Source organism: Phyllostomus discolor, chromosome 9, assembly GCF_004126475.2.
Source record: "Phyllostomus discolor isolate MPI-MPIP mPhyDis1 chromosome 9, mPhyDis1.pri.v3, whole genome shotgun sequence".
Lineage (NCBI taxonomy): Eukaryota > Metazoa > Chordata > Mammalia > Chiroptera > Phyllostomidae > Phyllostomus > Phyllostomus discolor.
In genome coordinates, this window is record NC_040911.2 from 75,593,359 (window position 1) to 75,615,077 (window position 21,719).

General features: G+C 39.7%; 1 protein-coding gene across 4 annotated transcripts in view; it reads right to left on the bottom strand.

Moving 5' to 3' along the window:
* The window catches only part of SNAP25 (synaptosome associated protein 25), a 79,131-nt gene extending 64,325 nt beyond the window's left edge, over window positions 1-14,806 (bottom strand). Inside the window, exon 1 of one of the 4 annotated variants that reach the window (XM_028523938.2) lies at window positions 14,661-14,806. The gene's annotated coding sequence lies outside the window, so the exon portion shown is untranslated. Of the gene's footprint in view, window positions 1-14,480 lie in introns of all 4 variants that reach the window. The other 3 variants (XM_028523940.2, XM_028523941.2, XM_028523939.2) reach the window with 3 other exon arrangements.
* Window positions 14,807-21,719: the final 6,913 nt, after the last annotated feature.

The window sequence follows — 21,719 nt, forward strand, 5'->3', positions numbered from 1 at the left end:
GTGGCAAAATAAGTCAGAAAACTTCTAGTCATATCTGATTATGGCAGATCACCAAGAATGCCATCACTTTGGTAGGCAATGGAAACAAACTTAAATGCCTATAAGGGCTAAGAAGATAATAAAAATGTGTAGATTAGACAACATATATAAAGACATATAGTGTTAGGCTCTGGGGTAAACTGGAAAGGAAATATCCTGCCTTAAAACATTCAGATTTAAGATACTTCACTAGCCAAATAAAACAAGTTTGCAGATAGTATTAAACCAAGAAGCCACTGTTTTTTATCCATGAATTAAGAACAAAATTGGACATCTGGCCAACTTTCATCCTTGAGCTGCTTCTGCCACTGAATAAGGAGTCACTCTTTTCCAGGACAGTCAAATTTCTTATGCCCCAGTTTTTATATCTGCAAAATGGTTATGGTTACCTTACTACCTTCCTGCCCAGGGCTGTCATGAAGTTTAAAAATTAGATCATAGTGGGAAAAACAACTTGGCAGAACAAAATGTCATTAAATAGATGCAAGGGTGAATCATTACAACTGTTTGGTAAGTGACCTGATAAAAATTCAGTCTCTGTATATAAGACATATTCTTTTTTTTTAAGTTACCAGCTTGTTGCATCAAAAGAGCCATCTCAGTAACAATCAAGGCACCTTTGCCTGCTTCACCCAGAGGCCAACTCTGATCCCATTTGGTCAGAATTGTTAGTAGAGCTAGGAAGAGAAAAAAACAGGAAGGAAACACTCATGTGAAACTCAAGCCCTGATGTGAAAGGCTAATTTCTAATTTAATAATGCAAAAAGCTTTATTCAGGAATCAAAAGTTGACAACAAGCTCAAATAAAAAAAAATTAGACTCCTGAAATGCTAGAGAAAGAAGGGACTAAAGCAAGTAGAATGAGAATATGAGCTCGAACCTGAATTTTCTGTCCAGAATAAAGATCTTGTAGCCTAATATTATCTTCAGCTTCACTTCCTCTTTTAGGGTTGTGTTCCTTCTTGCACCCCACCATTTAATCAGATGCCAACGTTTCATGTTTATTTTCTCATTGGATTGGAGATGATTTGGCTTTCTACTGGGTCTTTTTGATGATTAATGGAAAGATGGACTCGTCAATGAATGCAGAGGCAGAAGGTTCTCCATTTCTTTCCCCCTCTTTACCTTGTTCCTTTCTCCACCCCTTATTGTGCCCAAGGAGATTTGTGGCAAATTCAGTATTGGCTAGAGCAAGGGCTTACACTCATCATCCCCCACTAAGATGTAAGCTCTATTACAGAAGGACATGATTGATTTTGTTCTCTGCTTATTTCCATTGCTTAGAACAGTGCCTATCATATAGTAGAGGGAAATAAATATTTGATAAATGAATAAATTATAATAAGGAGGGAACATCCTACAAAAATCAGGAAAGTCTAAGCCCAGAAAGATGTGAAACAGCCATCCTTCACTTTGGTTAGGTTATTCTATGTTCTTGAGGGCAACTTACTTTCTTCTTCTAAAACAACATTTTGCCTATGGTTTGTAATCCACCCCAAGCTTTTAAAGCAAAGAAAGAATGATGACTTACTATGTCTGCCTTGAAACTGGATGTCCCCTCAATAGAATTGTGTGGTTCCAGCATGTAGAATATACTCTTCAGTAATACTCCACACCCACTATTTATTAGTATAAGCTGGGTGACCAGCCCAGCTGGACCAATCAGAGCCATTACCTGAGATTTTTGAGCATGGGGTATGGATGACAATTAGCAGTCCTTTTTCCATAGTGGATGTGTTGAAAGTACAAATTGGGTGTTCATGTTTCTCGTATGTGGAGGGAGAAACTGGCTTTTTAACAAGAGAAGTAAAGTCAGTGTAATGACAGAAATAGGTGGCAGAGAGAAAGTCTTGATAGTGTTTGAACACTGGGCTTGAGCTGTTTTTGAATTCCAACTACCTCTTTGTTTTTCCATTGGTCTGTCTGCTCAACACCTGTTCAGATTTTTGAGCCAATCAATCTTAATTTTTGCCTACACCACTTATATTTGGGTTTTTGTCATGTACAAAATCCAAATAGACATAAGCAACATGGCTTACTTTCTCAGGGAGTTCTGCCTGGAAGCTCAGAATTATAGGAATGTCTGTACCCTACTTTTATAGGTGTTGGATCACCATCTGAGGCCAAAGACTTCTGAGGATAACAACCAACAGAGAGGTTTCCTGATTGGAATGTGGACCTGTGCTGGAGAAAAAAAATAGAAAGACATGAAGGTGGAAGTGGCAAGACAGCACAGGGCAGTAGAAAGGGCACTGAACTGTGAGTCAGCAGCCCTGGCTGCAATGCTTACCTTGTGACTTTAGCAAGTAATTTATTTCTGGATCTAGTTATTTGTCATTTTTTTAAATGCCATTTGGAAGGTCTGTTCAAGCAACCCAAATCTATGATTCTGAATGAGAAGAGGGAAGAAAAGAAGGGTGATGTGAGCTATCAAGGTCAGTTGGTGCTCTGATGCAGGGAAGAAAACAAGAAATTGCAGGGATGAATGGAAAATGTCTAGGTCCTTTTTGTACCTGAGACAATTTACTGAAGGGCCCAGGGGAGAAGTAATGGCAACTGCTTTATCCTTTCTACAGTGAGTGCTTTCCCTCTCTAGTATCATTCAGAGGCTGTGGACTGGGACTGTAGAAAGAAGGAAGGGCTGTTGTATCATTTGATGAAACTTTAAATTTTGAAAAAGCATAACAAAAGAGCCTCATTTCCCCCTACTAAAACCCCCTTCTTTGTTGACTCTCAATTTCTTCATCCTTCAATTCATTCCTATAAACAATGGCATCTTTATTACTAACTCAGAAAGGTGAGTAGAGGCTTCTATCCAGTGGTCCAGGACAGCTTTTCACTCTCCACGTACTTACAGCTTTTGCAAGGTAGAGAATGGTGGAAACACCACATCCTCATCAGACCCAGTTTAAGATCAATGTGAACACTTGAGGGAGCTACTAAGATCTCTAGGACACTGGTCCTCAAACTTGAGCATGCACCAGAATCACCTGGAGGTGATGAAAGCACCGAACACTTTGGCCTCACCCCTAGAGTTTCAGATTCAGTAGGTGTGTGTGTGGGGAGTGTGGGTAAGAAATGCATTTCTAACAAACTCTTGGGTGATAATGATGCTGCTGGTCCTAACACCACAATTTAGAATGAGTCCTAGAATAATGCACCACTGATTGTGGAGGGTCAGTAGTACTGCACTTGGGATATTAAATTCCAACTCAAGTTCTCTCTCTTCTTAGCTATGTGAAAGTATAAGGAACCATTTTGTTCCTTTCAAAGACCCAATTTCTACCTTCTACCTTAAGATGGGAACCTCTACTCTTTGGGAAGGCCTGTATTGAGAAGATAGCTTCCACCATCACCTCCACTTCTTCTTTTATTTGCCCCTCCCACCCCAACTTAAGTGCTCTGTGAAATGAGAATAGGCAGTGAGCAAGCATAACTCAGCCCCCCACTTGGCTTTTTTTCTCTGGGATGTGCCTGCCCACAGTAAGCTGACATTTACTGTTTCTCTAAGTTGCATGCATCCTGGGGCACGTTCTGCACTTCAGGAGGGATGGTGGGTGAGGGAGGTAATACCTAAGGTGTTCTAGCTGTCCTGTCTGACTACACATATATCTGTAGCCCTTTCTCCATTGGTGTGTCCCAATGTCTATACTTGGAGTAGGATTAGGAGTAGGAAGAGTAGGCTTATTCTTACTGCTCGTTCTAACCATTTTTTTCCAGTCAAGCTTTAACAAATGGCCTGATATTTTCATCAGTAACCCCCATCTGTGTATTGGTTGGTTCATGGAGGGATTAATGGTGGCAATTAGCTTCTTGGAATCTTTGGTAGAACCTTGACCAAACAGTATCATCTCTAGTCAAGTATGGAAAATAATACCCACCACTTAAGAGGCTGCTGTACAAATTAAATATAACACTAACCACAATAGACCACAATATAATAAGCAGCACATAGTAGATGCTCAAGAGTGTTCTCTTGTCTTGTAGTCCTGGACTTGTAGAAATCTCCCAAAAGCAGAATCTGAGGTCATCGTTGTATACAGGGTTGTTTTGGAAGTTTTTTCCAACTGTGAAGGGAAACCATTCTGTGCATGGCTTAGGAGCATACAGTTCTCAGTTTGTATAGCTAGCCAATGCAGGTTTTATATTTATTGGTTTATAAATAAAGCTAAAGGTTTTGAATGAGGTGATGCATCTAGGGATTTTGTACCTAAGGCTGGCTGTGAGAAAGCCTGTGTTTCCATCTCTCTGTCTTCATATTGTGTGCACATACAAGAACATGCATGCACACACACACAATATTTAATAGGAAATTGAAGCCTACCAACAAAAAAACTTAACGAAAAGCTGAATACAAAATAAGGCTAACAGATGTAGCTTTAATAATGGTTCACTAAATAGCTCACAGCAAATTTCTTTTCCTTACGCTAAAGAATAGCATAAAATTTTGCATATCATCTCCTTTAACTCCTTGAAGGTCTTGAAAACCCTTAAGCAAGAGGGGACCAGCATTTAGTTAAACAATAACCAAACCTTCTTGGTCTCCAAATGTTATCCTGAGAGCCAAAAGAACACTCCCAGAGATGCTATCCAGAGGCATTTTTAAAATCCTCCCTCAAATAGAAAAATCATAGACTATTGACACATTTTCCCACGTTAGCATACATGCTGCTCAAGCTAAAAAATATAATGTGATACCAAGACTTGTTGTTTCTTAAAACAAATTCAACATAAGAAAGAGAAATTGAAGCATATGGCCCTCACATAACCTGCAATAAAGAACACTGGAAATCTGGCGTGGCAAAAGGCAGATTGTGAAACATGACAACAGTCCCTTCCTCTCTCTCAGAATGGGAGAGGTAACTACTTCACTAGCATTAGCTCATTTAGGTCTCATGACAACCACGTGACATATGCATGGCAGTTACTGCATTCGTTTTACAGGTGTGAAAACTGAGGCTAATACAGGTTAAGCAAGTCAGTCAGGGTCATGTGGTTGATGTGGCAGAGGTGGATTAAGCATGCAGGCATCTGACTCTCAATCTAGGGCTCAATGAGCTTGTCTGGATACTTAGTTTTTCTGGTTATTCGTATGATCATATCTGACCTACCTTTTTAGCCCCGAGGACTGAGTTTTTGAATTTTGCTGTCTTATGTTCTACATGTTATGAGCATGCTTTCTAATAGAAGATCTTAATGGATTGTGTACAACTCACTGAAAAACTCATGGGCTGGTGGGGAAAAAAACATGGACTTTGTAGTAGGAAAAACAAGAATTCCAACAGTTTAAAGGTTGCCATGAAAATTAAATGAGATAATGTATGCCAAGGGTCCACTGGGCCACCATAAGCATTCAATAAGCTAATTATTGTGGGTTTTTTTGTGGTCATCAAGTATGTAATATCTTCACTCTTAGGTGAGAAAATAGGGTGCATAATAACTGACTGTTGGTTTTGGACTTGGTTCAAGAGAAGGACTAGATAAAAGAAATCCAAAATTCAGTGTTCACTTGGTGATGGTTTTTTCTTAAGGATAAATGGGTCTATAAAGGAAATGTTAAATATATATATTTCCTAAAAAGATAAGTGGGACTGATTTGCCACATCATAGCTAGGTTTGTTATTCTTTCCTAGACAAGTGGCATTGAATGTTTATGAAAAAAGTTAGAGATTGATGTGTTTAGAGGAAGCCAAATCAACATGGAGAGTTTGCATATATCATGCCACCAGTTCTAACAGAACAGTAACAAAGATGTGATCCTCAAAGCAAGAGTTGGCCTAAGCCACTCATCTATGACCCTGGTGACTATAATATATGTCTTAATGGATGTGTGGTATCAAAAATATCATTTGCCATCTCAGTGAAAAGTAAAGAATTTTAACTGTGTATTTCATATATGCTAAATAGCTTGGTTTTATATGTGAAATTTACTTTAATCACCCAAAGGCAATGGTTTTTCATCTCTGAGCATAAACCTACTTTTAGCAATGTTTTTGCAGTATCTTCTGATTCTTCATTAACATTTTCACCCCTGATTCACAGCTGACACAGCAGCAGGTCAGAAAAACAAATTATTTGTCAAAATTTGACAGCTAGTTGGGGTGAACCAAAATATTTCTTTGGGACAGAATCTTATCCCAACATTAGATGAGTTGTTCTTATCATAACTTTTGATCAATAAAAGGAGGAATTACAGTGGTAGAATTCTTTTCTCTGCAAAGGGGTAACTGATATCCCTCATAACTCATTCCTTCCCTGTATACCTGGTGTGTGACAGGCATTGTTAGAGATACTGAGGACTCAAAGATGGTTAAGATATTGCCCTCACTCTCAAAGACTTCCATGGTCCATTAGGGAAGAGAAATGCATAAGTACATAATTGCAAAGCCATGTGATAAATCTTACAAAGGAGAGGAAAACATTGCTCATTGATAAGAACAGGGTGACTAACATGAGGGAGAACTGATCCTGAGTCTTTGAACCCTATTTAATGGTAGGAAGTAGATTGGCTTGGAAGGTACTGCCATGCAAAATAAGCTACTGCAGTTTTTTCTGTTACCCTGTTCTTGCTCATGAATTTGAGATGGACTAGGTTTTCTGGTCTAGGAAGCACCATTTTTTTCTCAAAGCTTAATCTGTTTTCCCTACAGTGGTGGGAAATGGTCTATATAAGAAGAGGTCCCAATAGCCTGAGATATTGAAATATAAACATGTGTTGGAGGAAAATTTTAGTGAAGTCCTAGTTAAGTGTCATGTGAAGAGACAAATTTACACAAGGGCCTAATTGAAATGTTTACTAAGTTTCTTGATGGCTGAGGCTATTTTTTCATACACATTCTGTTTATGATGTAGCAATCTGTCTGTGAATACTAACCACTCAGTAGAAACTTCAATAATTGAACATTTTAGACAGTGAACTAAGTTCTTTTTTTAAATTGAGTTAATGTCTTAGATTCTAAAAAGGATCCCATTTGGAACATATCTTCTAAAATAATATTGCAAAAGGGGATGCCCAGCAAAATGCACTGAGGGCAGAAACATGCCTATTTTGCTTATTGCTCTATCTTTAGTAACCAATCTAGTGTTTTTCTGGTACATGACAGATACTCAATAAATAATTGTTGAATAAATTAATTAATGAATAGTGCTGTGATAATAGGTGATTTCTGTTTGAAGAATACAGGGACAGTCATCTTGGAATTCAACAATTTTTTGGCTTTTATCTGGAACACTGCCTTGATTTTTAGTGTTACAGTGAAGTTATAATAAACTTTCCTATTAAAAGGAAAATTCACTCTATGGCACTACTGCCTATTGAAATCATTTGTTAGTGTTTTTTTTTTACAAGGCTCATTGGTATTTCCCTCTGCTTTCTGTTTATCAATGGAGAAGTCACAGTGTGATTTACCTATAGCTAGCTGTCAGACCAACCTCAGACTAACTGCAGGGAAATATAAGAAATATACTGTTTTGTGATTTGTCGGTCAATATTCTTTACAACTGTACAAAAGATATATAGAATGAGGAGATTAATAATTTGGTCTGAGATTTGCTGTGGAAAAGGAATTCTAACTTGAGAGACTCTCAAAACTCAACTGAGAGATTTCTCCAAAATAAGAATTAGGCAGGAGAGCAGGGTGACTCTGGCCTCAGGGAACACCTAAGAAACTTTCATTTTCTTACATGCTGTCATCAGTAAACAATAGAAGCACTAATACAAGCCTACAGGTCTGAAAAGTCATCTCCCAAGTTCAAAATCTGTGACTAGTTTGGACATAGGAAGTGATGGGGAAGCTGAGATCAGATGGTCATTTTATAGAACCTACCTTTTTAGCAGGAAAATAACCTTTTCTTCAAGTATAAAATGGACCATCTTGGAAGACAAGATGAGGTGAGTCAGCAGAAAATGCAAACAGTCTCCATTTAAGACATGATAATTAGGTATCTTTGGGTAGTAGAAACTAGATCAGTTCAACAACAAAATCCAAATACAGAAGAAAAGATAAGTAAATTGTTTTAGTTTTCCCTTCACTGCATCAGAATTTAGCTTTAATTAACTAAAAGGATCAAATATATTTTATCCACACCAAAGAAAGCAATCCATAAAGCTAGTGCAGCTGTCATTCAGCATCAATCGCTGCAGGCATGGCAATTCACTTGGAGTTTCTCTAGAATGGTAGTTAAGCATTTAAAAGGAAACATTAAAGAAAAATCCTTTAAACAGGCTTCCCCTCATCTTTTGGGGGATACAGATTTGTTCTTAGCATCAGTTAATCACTACTGACGGCTAACCTCTGTGAGTCAGCAGTAAGAAAATATTAATCTCCTAATGTAATGCCATGCTTTACTTCAGGAAATGCTAAAGGGGTTATAGTAACAAAAGCATGGCTTTTCTGAAACATGTGAATTAATTCTCATGTGACTATGAATTAAATTAATACTGTAACACCAACTGCTAGCCTCTGAACTGTGAAACTCATAGGCTTTAAAACTTAACTTCTCTCCTCATCCTTTATCCTTAAAGCTGTTTTGAAATGTTATCTACCACACACACCCCTCACTCCAGATTTGGTTAGTTTTTGAGCTAGCTACTAATATCATGTGATTCAGGTCATATGGAAACATTACTTTTTAAGTACTTAAGAGCTCACGGATTCTATAAAAGTTTCTGTTTTTTCTAAAGTGACAGAGAAATAAAAGGAATGAGGAAATAGCTAATAAACTACTTTAATTCAGACTTAAAGTAGCTATAGAATATGATCAAAAGGGGGTCTAGAACAAAAATAGTTAATTAACTGAAAAAAGAATGATAAAAAGTTTATGCAGGTTGTAGAAAATAGTCAGTGCCAGGCAGCAATTAAATCTGATTGGGAAAGATGGGAGATCCCCAAAGCAGTGATGACACAGATCAGGGCTTTGCAGGGGGAAAACAGGATTTAAGTATGACCAGAAAATCTTCAGAAAGATGATGGAAAAGCAGTTATTGAGGGAAAAACAGAGAGAGATTGAGGAAGAGGGAAACTATGAATGTAATTAATCCTATGGTGGGAGAGGGGGTCTGGTCAGTCACTAAGCAAGTATTAAGGCAGTGACAGCTGAAACTATCAGGTCACTAGACCCAGACCTATTACCCGGGGTTTTCACACTGATATTATTGACTTCTGAATGGCAGGAATACTGGAAAACATTAGTCCAGTTCTGTCATTCCGCAGATGAAGAAACTGAGTTCCACAGTAGTTGAGTGACTTATTTAAAGATGGTGTGATTCCAAAACAGGAAATTACAAGCAGTTGCTTCAGGGCTAACATCAGGTCTCCTGACTCCTGATCAGCATCCTTTGCCATCACTCCCTGCTGCGCAACTGAGGGGAAAAAGAGATTGCAAAAAGATTATGTATATTCTCTGTGCCTCCTTTGGCTAATATGAAAATTGTGGATGATGCAAGAGGTAGCACAGTATGTAGTTAAGAGCTTAGTCTCGGGAGTCAGAGTGATCGCGTTTCAATCCTGGCTCTGCTCTGTTATATTAGGCAAGTTGTTTAGCCTTTTCTTGACTCAGTTTCCCTATTTGTAAAATGCAAATAATAATAGCACCCTACTACAAGGTTGTTATGAATATTCAGTGAGCTAGTATAGGTAAAAGTTTTCAGAATTAGGGTTCCCTCCTCTCCCCCACAGACCTATTCTGATTATTCACTGCTTTGGATATTTCTGTTTTTCTAAATCAGATTTATGGCTCACTAAATGTTATCTGATATTATACATGAACTCATACAACTATGGTTGTTTTCATTCATTTAGAAATCAGAAACTTCTTAGATTTTGTATTAAGTAAAGTGCTTTGAGAGCCTTGTGAAAAAAATTGTGTAGAAATGAGAAGCTACAATCAGTACAGCAATAATTAAAGAGTTCATAGTGTAGCTGGAATTCTCTGGAAGTTTCTCTTAAGTCTCTTTACTCCTATAAGACTGATTTTTAAGAACCTCTTTCTCCATTCATCATGTCCTCCTTCTTCATTGCTATGTCACATCTCTTCCCTCCCTCTTAACTGCCATTTGGAAAGCCCTCTGCACTCAGTACAATACCTACCGGGATGACCTCCTCCTATAGCATCAAATGGCATCACCTCCAGCTTTCCCCCAGGGAGTGAGCTTGAAAATAAAAACATTAGCCTAAGGATGTTTCTTCTGCCAGCATTTTGGTAAAGGACAGATGAGAATAGTCCCTTGATACTTCAGAGCCAGAACTGAAATAGCAACAAGATTTATGCCTTCAATTGCCATTTCTTCCTCCACACAAAGCCATTGACTGTCAGTTCACCAGTTCCTTCAGCATTTGAATTTTGAAGTTCTGCTGTGAGAGTAAAAGATGAAAAAGGAAGTGGGTATAGTTCAGAACTCAAGCTAGCCCTAAAGTGAGGGTAATCAACAAAAGTCAGCAAGGGTGGTAGGGAAAGAAGTAGGATATAATGCCCATTTCATCTCAGTCTTCCAAAATTTTACTTTTTTTTTTCAGTTTTAGCCATTTGGGGCTGGTTCTATGTATCATGTTGCCTGAAACATGCACAGAAAAACTGCCATATTCTTAATTCATCCAGTCAGTGTATCTGACAATGTAGAATACTCAGAAGGTGCAAGAAAGTGTTATGCATAATTATTATTCAAGTGTACCTTCTGGGTACCTCTCATCACCAAATTCCTGACCTGCTTTTCATTCTCTCTAGTAGGTGCTCATCTTGAATAATTTGTTTTAGTTAGTAATCTTGAATAATTTGTTTTAGTTAGTAATGAAAAACTCTAAACTTACAATTAACTTCTGGGTAGGACTTATAAATCTATCTGTATGCTGAAGAGTGATCCTAAAAGACGCCTAAATGAAGACTGATTCTTTTTCAAAATTAATCATCCCTTACAACACCGATTGCTTCCCTCTATTTCTGGAAGAATGCAAATTTCATCCACTCTGTCAATAGCAATTCCTAGATATTAAAAAGGACCTACATCAGCTTTTGCTCAGAAATCAACTTTAGAGAATAGAGTACCAAGTCTTCAGTTTGGTATTCAAGGTCTTCTACAGAAGGCTCCAACTCTTCATTCCAGCATATTCTTCTACACTAGCTTCACATTCCACCAAATGGATAGGTATTTTTAGGATTTATTGACCATAACTTGGGCTTGCTTAACTTTAGTTCTGCCTATGCTATAACTTTTACTTAGCAGACCTCCCCCTTCTCTCTAATCTCTAAAAGCCAGCTCAAGTCCTGTCTCCTCTCTCAAATCGTACCAGTCTACTGTCCTCAGAATTTACATTCCTTAGTTTTGGTCACACTCACTTGGCATATAATTATATAGTCCCTCATGATGTTTGTTCTACTGTTTTAATGCATTTAATTCTGGTATTATTTATTAATTTTTATTATTTATTGTTTCATTAAGATTACTAGTGCTAAGTGTATTGAGGTCTAAGACCACATAAATATGAGACTTTATATCCTCCAGGGGGCTCATATTTGTATCTGGTGCTCACTGCTTGATCAATATCTTCCTATCAGGTTGGTCCCTGCTGACAAGGGATGACACTGCAGAAACATATCTAGCACTGAGGCTGTAAACACCAATTTCCTTATCTATATAGCATTGTAAAGCAACTCCGTAGTGTGGGAAAAATATTCACAGTACATCATGTAAAAAGCAGATTTATCTATTTTATCCTTCATGTCTCCTCTCTCAACTTATTTCTCAAATTATCTCTCATTTCTACTCATCATCAAAATCTGTGTGTTCTGTCGAAGGCCAGTTGCTGTGGAAAGAGGTGCTACTGGCAGAGACATCAATCTCCTGGTTGATAACCATCACTTCAGGGTTAACTCCCAGAGCTTAGGAATGTCTTAAGACAAGCTAATTAAGGGACAGTTTGTATAGTGTTTGTGCATGCGTAGTTGTGCATGTTTAACAATGCAAAAATAAAATTGTTAATTCTTGAGAAATTTTACTGTGGAGAGGTGAAGGAGATGATTGTTTTGTATTCTGAAAGCCAAGGTGGTAATGCAGAAAATGCCAATGAGCAAGCAGGCAGGTACCATTGGATGGTATGAATGAATGTTTCCTGGCTCATCCCTAAGTCCATCTGCCCCTGCCTCTTTTTTCTGTATTGCCCTGAATTTTTAAAATTTAAAACTTAAAATAGGAAGTCTCTTGATTTTTCCCCTGAAGCTTATCAATGATGTGTTAAATTCATGTTTCAATTATATTTTTCTTTAATTTCTCAGTAAGCTATTCTAGAATTAGCTCCATAATTGTGCACATCGCCACTTCCTCCCAGATCTGTGCCCTTTGCCAGCTTCACTGCAGTCTTCTACCTCCGCACCACCCCCACCCCAGTCCTCCACTAGAAAACAAACCCAGCAGTAATTACTAATGTCCAAGCACGTAATTCCGGTAGCACTAGGGTTTTTCATTTGACGCAACTACGCAGAGAGCTGTCTGGACATGCAGAATAAAGTCAAAGGTTTTTGATAACTCCTATTCATTTTTCTCCCATCCTCCCATCACTAAAATACAGTTGTTTATTTTATCTGCATGTTAAAGAGTTATAAAACTATTTCATGCAGTTAAATACTGTTGAATAATAATTTTGCATCCATATACAATAACAAATTAATATATATTTACATGGAATTGCATGATTATCCATAAAAATAAAAAATTAAAAAAGCTGAGAAAAAGCACCTTTTGTATGTGGACAGGGAATTTTGGCATCTGTAGTACATAAATGATTAGAGTTATAGCTAACTAAACACAATCCAAGACCTTATTTTGAGGCTTTTTCAGGGGATCTCGTGGTAGCATTTCTTTAATGCGTCGTATGTATCCTTACATAATACACTGTTACTCTTGTTTAACTACTCAGATAGTCCAGTTTTGCTCCTGGTCTTTTAATGCAGATTTTATCTATAGCAAACAGCTGGAAATACCCGTTTGATGATTTGTGTTCACTCAGAGGCTCCAAGCCTCAGAGTAAAAAAATGGTTAAAGTACTTATCATCACCTCAGCAAAATCCCGCAGTGCTGTAATAGAAATTGCAGTAGATCTTTAGGTCAGAGTCCGATTTCAGTCTAATACCATGGTCATTTCACCACATAACCCTGAAGGACACAGTTGGATTGTCCCAAGACAGTCTTAATGTTGTCACAATCAGAAACTATCACCTGAGATAACTAATGTCCATGGGAAATACTTTCACTCACTCTGAAACCATGGCCAAAGAGGTTAAATCTATACCCTATAGGACTTGTAATATTTCTTAGAGATTTTTTTTTTTTTTGGCTGTGTGATTGGCTTCATGTCTAAGTATAAGGATGGGGGAGAAGGAAGAGGAAGATGGATTCATTCTTAAAGTTGATTCTGCTTAGTTCAACTAGCCCTATATTGTTATCAAATAGAAACATATATATGGAGATATATCTCTCCCATAAACAGATCGTACCGGCATCTTTCTATATACTTCATTCATAACCACCCAAGATTTACAGACAAATCTACTCTTTGATAAAAACAAAAACAAACAAAAACCCTTGATATATAACTAAGGGGTAAGAGAAGAAATTGTTTTCAAAATGCGTTTATTTCCTACCTAAAAGTGGAGGAAGAGGGCAACACATAAAATTTCTTCCCCAGGAGCTGAGGGGATGAGAGCAGATAATTGCCTGCAAAGTAGTCCCTGCGGGCAGGATTTATTTTTTCTTTCCTATCTTTTTAACCTACTGTGTCTGCTTCATTAGGGGTCTCTGTAAGACCCAGGTCTCAGAGAGGCAATTTGGCCCGCAGCCCTGGAACATCTAGCCTTGGCTAAGCATCTCTGCCGCAGATGCAACACTGCGGCCGGACCACTGTCCGCGGTGCTGAAAGGTCGAGGGTGCCAGCGCCGTCCCTCTGTATTGCTGTCCAGGGTGCTGAGTGCGGTCGCCCCAGTCCCTGAGGCGAGCCCACCCTCGTTAGCTCTCCCCAGAGCCCTCCCACCCAGCACGACCCGCCCGCCTCCCGCCAGCCCTCAGTGGACGAGGAGCAGTCGGCATAAATCAAGTCCGTGGGTCATGGAAGCTGCTGTCGCTGCTGCAGCTCAGCCTGCCCGCGGCGGGAACTCCCGCATCTCCGTTCGCCTCTCCGGCGCCCACACCCTGCCTTCCCCCAGTTCTTCCCTGGGTAATAGCGCTCTAACGTCAACAGTCAAAATGACAGGGTCAGAACGACAGGGTTTGTTTATTTTGATGTACAGAGAAAAAAAGAGCAGCCTAAGCATCTGTGAAGGCTGCATCGCAAAATGGAGAGAGAATCCCAATACTGTTTCAAAAGAGTAAGTTATTAATTCAGTACGTATCCTTGCGTTTCCTCCCAATTGCTGCATCTGCAGCGTCCCCATTCATCCTTCCCTAAGCAGCTCACCTCGAAAACACTTTATAAAGCCCCAGGCGGGAGTCCAGCCAACGCGCACACACGGAATACCGCACCCTTGGTGCACGAATACTTGTATTTGCCCAAGTTCACCCGGTCTGCCCAGCTGTTCTCCCTTCTGGGTATGCTGCTGTCCAGCCAGCTCCACGACCTGGGGAGCAGGTTCCTTACCTTGGCTTCTCCAGCGAGTGCTGTTCCTCCGGCCCCTGCAGGTTGCAAGTGTGGAGGAGCCGCCGAGCAGGCAGGAAGGAAAGACAGCGCCTGACCTCGCTAAGGTTTCGTCTTCAATGCAACCTGAGCTCTGCCCTCATCAAAGATGGCCGTTCCTTTTGACGTCAGCAGCTTTTAATAGCCACCTCCGGGAGGGGCGGGGGGAGTGAATTAGGGGGAGGGCGGGGAGAGCGTGGAGGGAGGGGAGAGGCTGCGGGTGGGAGGAGAGGAGCCGCGAGGTGCCCCGCGCTTGACTCAGCTCTCTGTGCGCTTTACTGCAAACCTCTGTGTTTTAGTCTTTTATAAACACCGGAACGGGACGATTGTTATAACTCCATTTTAACATCCGGTCTCGGACAAACACTTTTAACTCAAGACTGGTTTTCTGATATTGTTTTGATATGTGTTATGCATGTATGTGTATGCATGTGTATGTGTGATATGTATGTGCATGCATATGACATATTTGCGATTATATATTTTAAAATTTTCCCCTGGTGAATTGACTCCTTGGTTGAATCATAGCGAGGGGGGAGGGGTAGGTAGAGGAGGAGTAGAAGGCGGGGGCTGGGGGTGCGCCGATTTCAACTACAATTTCTTTTTTTCTAAAGAAATGGGCCTGATGGGGCATCCCTGTCAACCCTCACCAGCTCCATATATGGACAGGCTACGTGGGTTGCTATTTTTATGAGTGATTTCTTCCTTTTATCAAAGCCACGTCTGGGGCTTGGAGTTGGCGTTAACGTGGTCAGCGGAGGGAGAGGGACGCGCACAACGTTATCTGAAAGGACGTCAGAGCAGATCGCTGGGCGCTGTCGGGGGGAAGAGAGGGGGAGGGCAGTTAACCCAAACGGCGTGGGTTTGCTTGAGTTCAAGGCTTAAGAGTTGAGACTTGTTTGCTGAAGGCAAAATAGATGACGCTGTTTTCGGGTGAATTTGCAATCAGAGCCTGGGTTTTTATGCTGAGTTTCTTATGACTAGTCCACGGAGGCGCGTGCACGCCTCATAAAATCGTCCAGACCTCGGGGGTGGGAGGGGAAGCAGAGGGCTGTGCGTTCAAGGTTCGCTGGGAAGCTACAAAAGAAATTCTGGTGGTTTCTTCTGTTGCAAACCTGGGTACAAGTTTAGGCTGACTTGGGAGCCCTCTGATGCTCAAAACAGGGCGAGAGCAAGAAAGGCTACCTGTGTGGTCATATCACAGATTAAAAATAGTAATCATAAAGCAATAATCGGAATTGCCCTTCTTTGCTATGCGTTAGTCGTGGCGGGGGGGGGGGCGGGTATGCAAATGTTCCGCGGTGGCAGCCTTTTGGATGATTCACAGGTGTTTGGGAGGCTGTCGTGGGGTTCTCCGAGGGGAGGGAGAGCTGGTAAGCGCGTGGGAGGTGGGGGACCTCGGCTGAGGAACTGTTTGTACTTTTCCGGAAAGGACGTGGTTAGGAGTCGTGCCTTGCAATGTTGAAACTTGATGGTCTCTCTTAGGCAACGGGAAATCCTTGTCTCCGGTCCAGGAAAACAACGCACCCCTTCCTTTCCCACCCCCAACACACACACTTCCACCACACACACGTGCTCGCTGGCCTGAGAACCAGCTTAGATTTGCACACTGTGATATAGAGGGGGTGTAAAAGAGGGGGAGGCAGGGGAGGGAAAGAGAGTGGGGAAGGCAGAGAGAGACAACTAGAATGAATCCCAGGAAAGCAGAGTTGTAAAGGGGGAAAGGGGAGGGATTAGAGCCAACAAACTATAAGAATTTGATCAAGGATGCCTTTCATTGAATATGTAAATAGAAGTCATTATTTCTTAAAGATTCCCCAACCCAAAGGGTATTTTGAATATTAATGTTTTCAATAAATAATAAGTAGTGTTTGAATTTTTATTAAAGCTGGATTCCTAAAACAAGGCATGTTGCTTAAATTCGTTTGCTTGAATGTTTATTAAACATTTAGGATTCTTATACAAAAAGAACAAAATCTGCAAGGTCCTTAGACACTTATTTGCCAGTAAAACTCTTAGTTATGGTTCTTACTTTCATTATAAAGCAAAGTGGAACGGGCTGGGAGAAATGGCCCCGAATGCAATGTCAGTACAACATCCTTTACCGTCAGGATTTTTTTCTAAAATGTGCCACGTTTTTTAGCATGCAGAGGCTTTAGGTGAGTAAACCTGCTGTGGGGAAAAATAAAACATTTTTATGGCCCTCAGATTGAAAGTCATTTAGTAGAAACTTTGTGAAGGAATGGAGGAGGTAGGGGATTTTCCAGAATTAAAAAAAAAAAGTGAAAAAGTAACTATATCAGTGATGTATTCTCATCCTGCAGGCAAAAGCTATGTGCTAGTCACAGGGGAGGATGGCTTGGAATTCAGAGTTTTCAACTGCTGATCTTCCACACTGACATTTTTAAAAACTGCAGATAAGAGGAACTAGGCTGATTCAAAGCATCACAGAAAATACTACAGGCCCTTAAAGATTATCTCATGGTGGCAGCAGCATTTTTCATTCTCCTGTGCTTGTGTTAAAAATAATGCTCTTTGAGAGGCTCTTTATCTTGTTCTAGGGAAGGTAGCAGGCTAATTTGAGAAACGTAAGCATTGGATATATATAAGTCTACTAAGAATGACCAGATAGCCCTAAATATATTTTTAATATGATAATGAGATTTTTCACATAAGGCTTTCTGAATGTTTGTTTTTAAAAAAAACCCATAGTCATCCTTGCCAATAGGGAACCAGCAGATTCATGTTATTCAGGATCTATAAAACCCTAAATCCCACAGAGAAGGAAAGTGATGAAAAATTTACTCTGAAATGATTTAGCTGCCTGTGAGTTATTTCTACAAAGAGCCAACATGTAGAGTAACTAATGCTTAGGAACTCATTTGATGAGTAATGAGAAAATTACCAGTTCTGCTGGATGGAGATTTGCACTATACTAATTCAGTGTTCGAAAGCTTTTTCTGATATACCATGCACCAAAGTATTATAGCTCTAGATACAAGATATTTAGCTGTATCTCCCAGGTAATGTGCAAGATTCATGGTTGAATCAATAATTACAACTTCATAAAGAATAATGATAAAAGCTTTTATCAAATATCATATGATTTTTCCAAAGTCAATTTGCAAGTAGTTTAGAAAGAGCCCAGCTCATAACCCCTCTCTCCAAGGTCCTCCTTTGGGACATGCCTAGTATCCTGTGACAATATTTCAAAACACATTGAGGGCACAAGTCTTGAACACAAGAATATAAAATTTGACAGATCAACTGTTTTGATTCCTTGGTTTGCTCTCCACATTGCTTTTTTGTCACTTTCTCTTTATAGTTCTTTCATCTTTTACCAGAACCCCCACCCCATTTATAGATAATGACCTAATAGTGCCTGTCAAAAGCTTAACTGCTTTAGATCTAAACTGCCCAGGCTGTCGCCGTTCCCCGAAGCCTCTCAGGAGAGGTAGAAAAAGAACCAGGAATATTGGTTTCAGTTTCTGGCTTGCTACATTGAGGAAAAAAATAAGACTGCACACCCAGAATTTTAAACAACGCTTTGTATTTTACAAAGAACAGCATTGCAGGAACGAAGGAGAAGGGCATTCAGCAGTCAGAGGCTGGGCATGTCTGCATTCCTGTTCCTTAATGTGTCAAAATTATAGGTTCTCTTCTGTATATGAATGCATCTTAGGGCCTCCTCGATTCTGAAACAGGCCTGCAGTCAAGAAGGGAGGAAGAACCCTGTGACAATTAGGGATAGAGGGAAGGAGAAAATAGTAGCTAAAATTAGCAAACCTCAAAAGGGCTCCTTGTAAGAGATCACAGCATTCCTTCGGTAAGTCTTTTAAGAATATTATTAGCTTTGTATCCTCTCTGTACCCCAGTTATCTCATAGGTAGAATTGAGAATAATTATAACTAACTCACAAGACAATTGTGAACTACTTTGAATCATCATGTTTGGCATTATGAAGTATTGGTTAAGTAAAATAACTATATCAATTTGATGAGATTTTTAACTTTCTCCAAGTAATAACAGGTACCTGCTTTAATATGGAGGGTTAATTTTTTATTAGCTACTAACTATATATGTATCACTTAATGGCTCTGGACCTTTGGTTTCTTCATCTGTATTAATTAATTCTTTTATTCAATATCTAATACCTGCTGTATACTTGGCACTGGAATATACTGGGATTCAGGTAAAACAGAAGAGAAAATTGAGAATTAGAGAGGTTAAATAATCTGACTGAAGGCACAGCTAATATATGGTATAGCTGGATTTTGAACCTCAGTGTCAAAGTTCATAATCACAATTCTTTAGTAAGACTCTTCCAGCCCATTCAGACTCATCCTCTCTATATTAGTTAGGGATCTCCAGAAAAACAGAACCAATAAAAGGGGTGTTTGTGTGTGCACTACACACATATACACTCTCTCCCCCTCCTTTCTTGATATATATGCAAAGAGATTTGTTATAAGGAATTAGGTTGAGTGATTAGGGTGAGTTGGCAAGCTGAAGATGCAGGTTAGCTGATGGTAGCAGAGTCCAGTCCAAAGACCAGAAAGCTCAAGACCCAGAGAGAGTGGTTGTTTAAGTTTGAATCGGAAGAAAGAAGCCTGTGTCCCAGTTTAAAGGTTGCTGGGCAAGAGTGATTTTCTCTTCTTCTGTGGAGAATCAGCCTTTTTGTTCTATTCAGGCCTTTATCTAACTAACTGAAGGAGGCCTGCTACATTAGGGAAAGCAATCTGCTTTATTCAGTCTACTGATTTAATATTAATCTCATTCAAAAACACTCTTACAGAAACATCCAGAATAATATTTGACCAAATATCTGGGCACCTGGCCCAGTCAAGTTGACATAAAATTAACTGTCATACCCTCGCTTTATATGTAACCTCTCTGCTTCAACATATGAAGTCTGTCCATAAAGTATCCAGCCCATAATATGAACAACAGAGACATTTACTGAAGTAGTACAAAATACAAGAAATATTGTACATAGGACAATGATGCCTCAGTCCCCTTCAAAGTAGGCACCTTGGGACTTCACAGAGTTCTCCCAGTCACCAATAGCTGCGGCACTGTATTTTCCTGAATCACATAGACTGTCTGAAATCTCTTCTTCAAAGGTGACTTCAGTTTTGTGAAAAGCCAGAAGTCACAGGGCACCAAATCTAGGCTGAGTGATTTGATGTTTTACCAAAAATCTCTGCATGAGATGTGATATATGAGCAGGCACATTGTCATAATGAAGGTGTCAATCACCAGATGCCTATAGCTGTGGCCTTCTGAATCATCTGAATAGTTTCCTTAGAGAAATGTTCAAGCTTAATGCAAAATTTGATGCAGGTTCATTGCTCTACTCATTCAGTCATTTTGAATGTGATGCCCACACAATACACTGTTCACTCAGTGCTGTCTACCACCCCCACTGACTGGTACAGTGAAGTCATCATTGTTCAGGCATGCACATTCCAGTCCACTCTCCTTGGCTGCCAGTTTACATTGATGTCACGCAAACCATTCTCATTATATTAACAGTGGCTGGACTTCTTCTGGGCAGACTTTGTACTGTGGTTTGTGTACTCCTTTTTTCATTAGCAGCTTTAGGGGGCCATTTGCCAATGGGATGAGTTTATGGAACAAGGTTTGGTTAGGGTGAATTGCAAGAGAGGAATCTATTATGGCAATATGATTACCTGGAATAAATGGATGCAACTTATTCAAAGGAAGAGTGCTGAGTATAATCAAAGAGGGAATTCAGAGATCAGTGCCTAGTAAGAAGCATAAATAAGAATTGGGTCATCAGTTTGCACTCAAAAATATTTGAGGGAATCAGACAGGAGTCATAAGAGAACAGTAATGTTGACCACTGGTTTTGAGGGGATGATATGAGGTCTTAAGTAAAAATTGATATTAAGGGCTAACAGCTCTGGCAATGAAAATCAGGCTGAGATGGGCTAAGGTGAATAATTCAGGATTTTGGCTAGGAATAGAATAAGGAGGCTTAGGATCATTCTATTCGTGTTGACCATGAAGGGCAGTGCAGTTCTGTCAGCTAATGGGAACCAGGCTGAGCAAGGCACATTCTAATATGTCAGCAGATAGCATTGGTGCTCACTTAGTCATATCCAATGAGTTTCCATCTTTCTTAACCTCTAGCTTTACCTGATACTTTGTACCAATCATTTTATTTCTTAAAGTGCTCTATCAGGTGTCCTCACCTCTGTTTCTCTTCCTGCTTTGTTGGCTTCTCATTTTCCATAGCAGATGGGTTGAAGCAGAAAAATTGTAGCGCTCAGCAGGTTAAGCTGGACGTTTCCCTGAGCTCCACACAAGCCCTCTGGGAGCACCATATGTCTGTGGAACATGTTCTGACTCTCCACCATGAAAACTTCTGTACTCTTAAGCCAAAAAGAAGAGTATTGAACAGATCACAATTACACAGCCCTGTACAAATTCCAAAGCACTGTCACACATGATCTCAATTTATTCTCATAATCTTCTGAGGTATGTGTAAAAGTAATTATTATTTTAAATTACAATTAATATCCCTGGCTAGTGTAGCTCAGTGGATTAAGTGCCAGCCTGTGAACCAAAGGATCGCCAGTTTGATTCCCAGTCAGGGTGCATGCCTGGGTGGCAGGCCAGGTCCTCAGTAGGGGGCATGCAAGGGGCAACCACACATTGATGTTTCTCTTCTTCTTTCTCCTTCCTATTTTCTCTCTCTAAAAATAAATAACATCTTTTAAAAATAAAGAAATTACCTATTGAATTCTGATTGATTTTCTATGTACTGACCATGGTACTTCAAGAGAACCCAATGCCCCATTCCTCTCTTTACGTGTTGTCTTAAAAAACACCTGATTCATGTCCTTGAGTTTAACCATCATTTATATATGTATGACTGTTAATTGAATATACAATCTCATCTTCTCTCATGAGCTTCTGAGTCATATTTCTAGCTTCATACTAAATACTCTCATCTAAGGATCAAAAGCATCTCAGCTGATTTCCTCTACTCGTCTT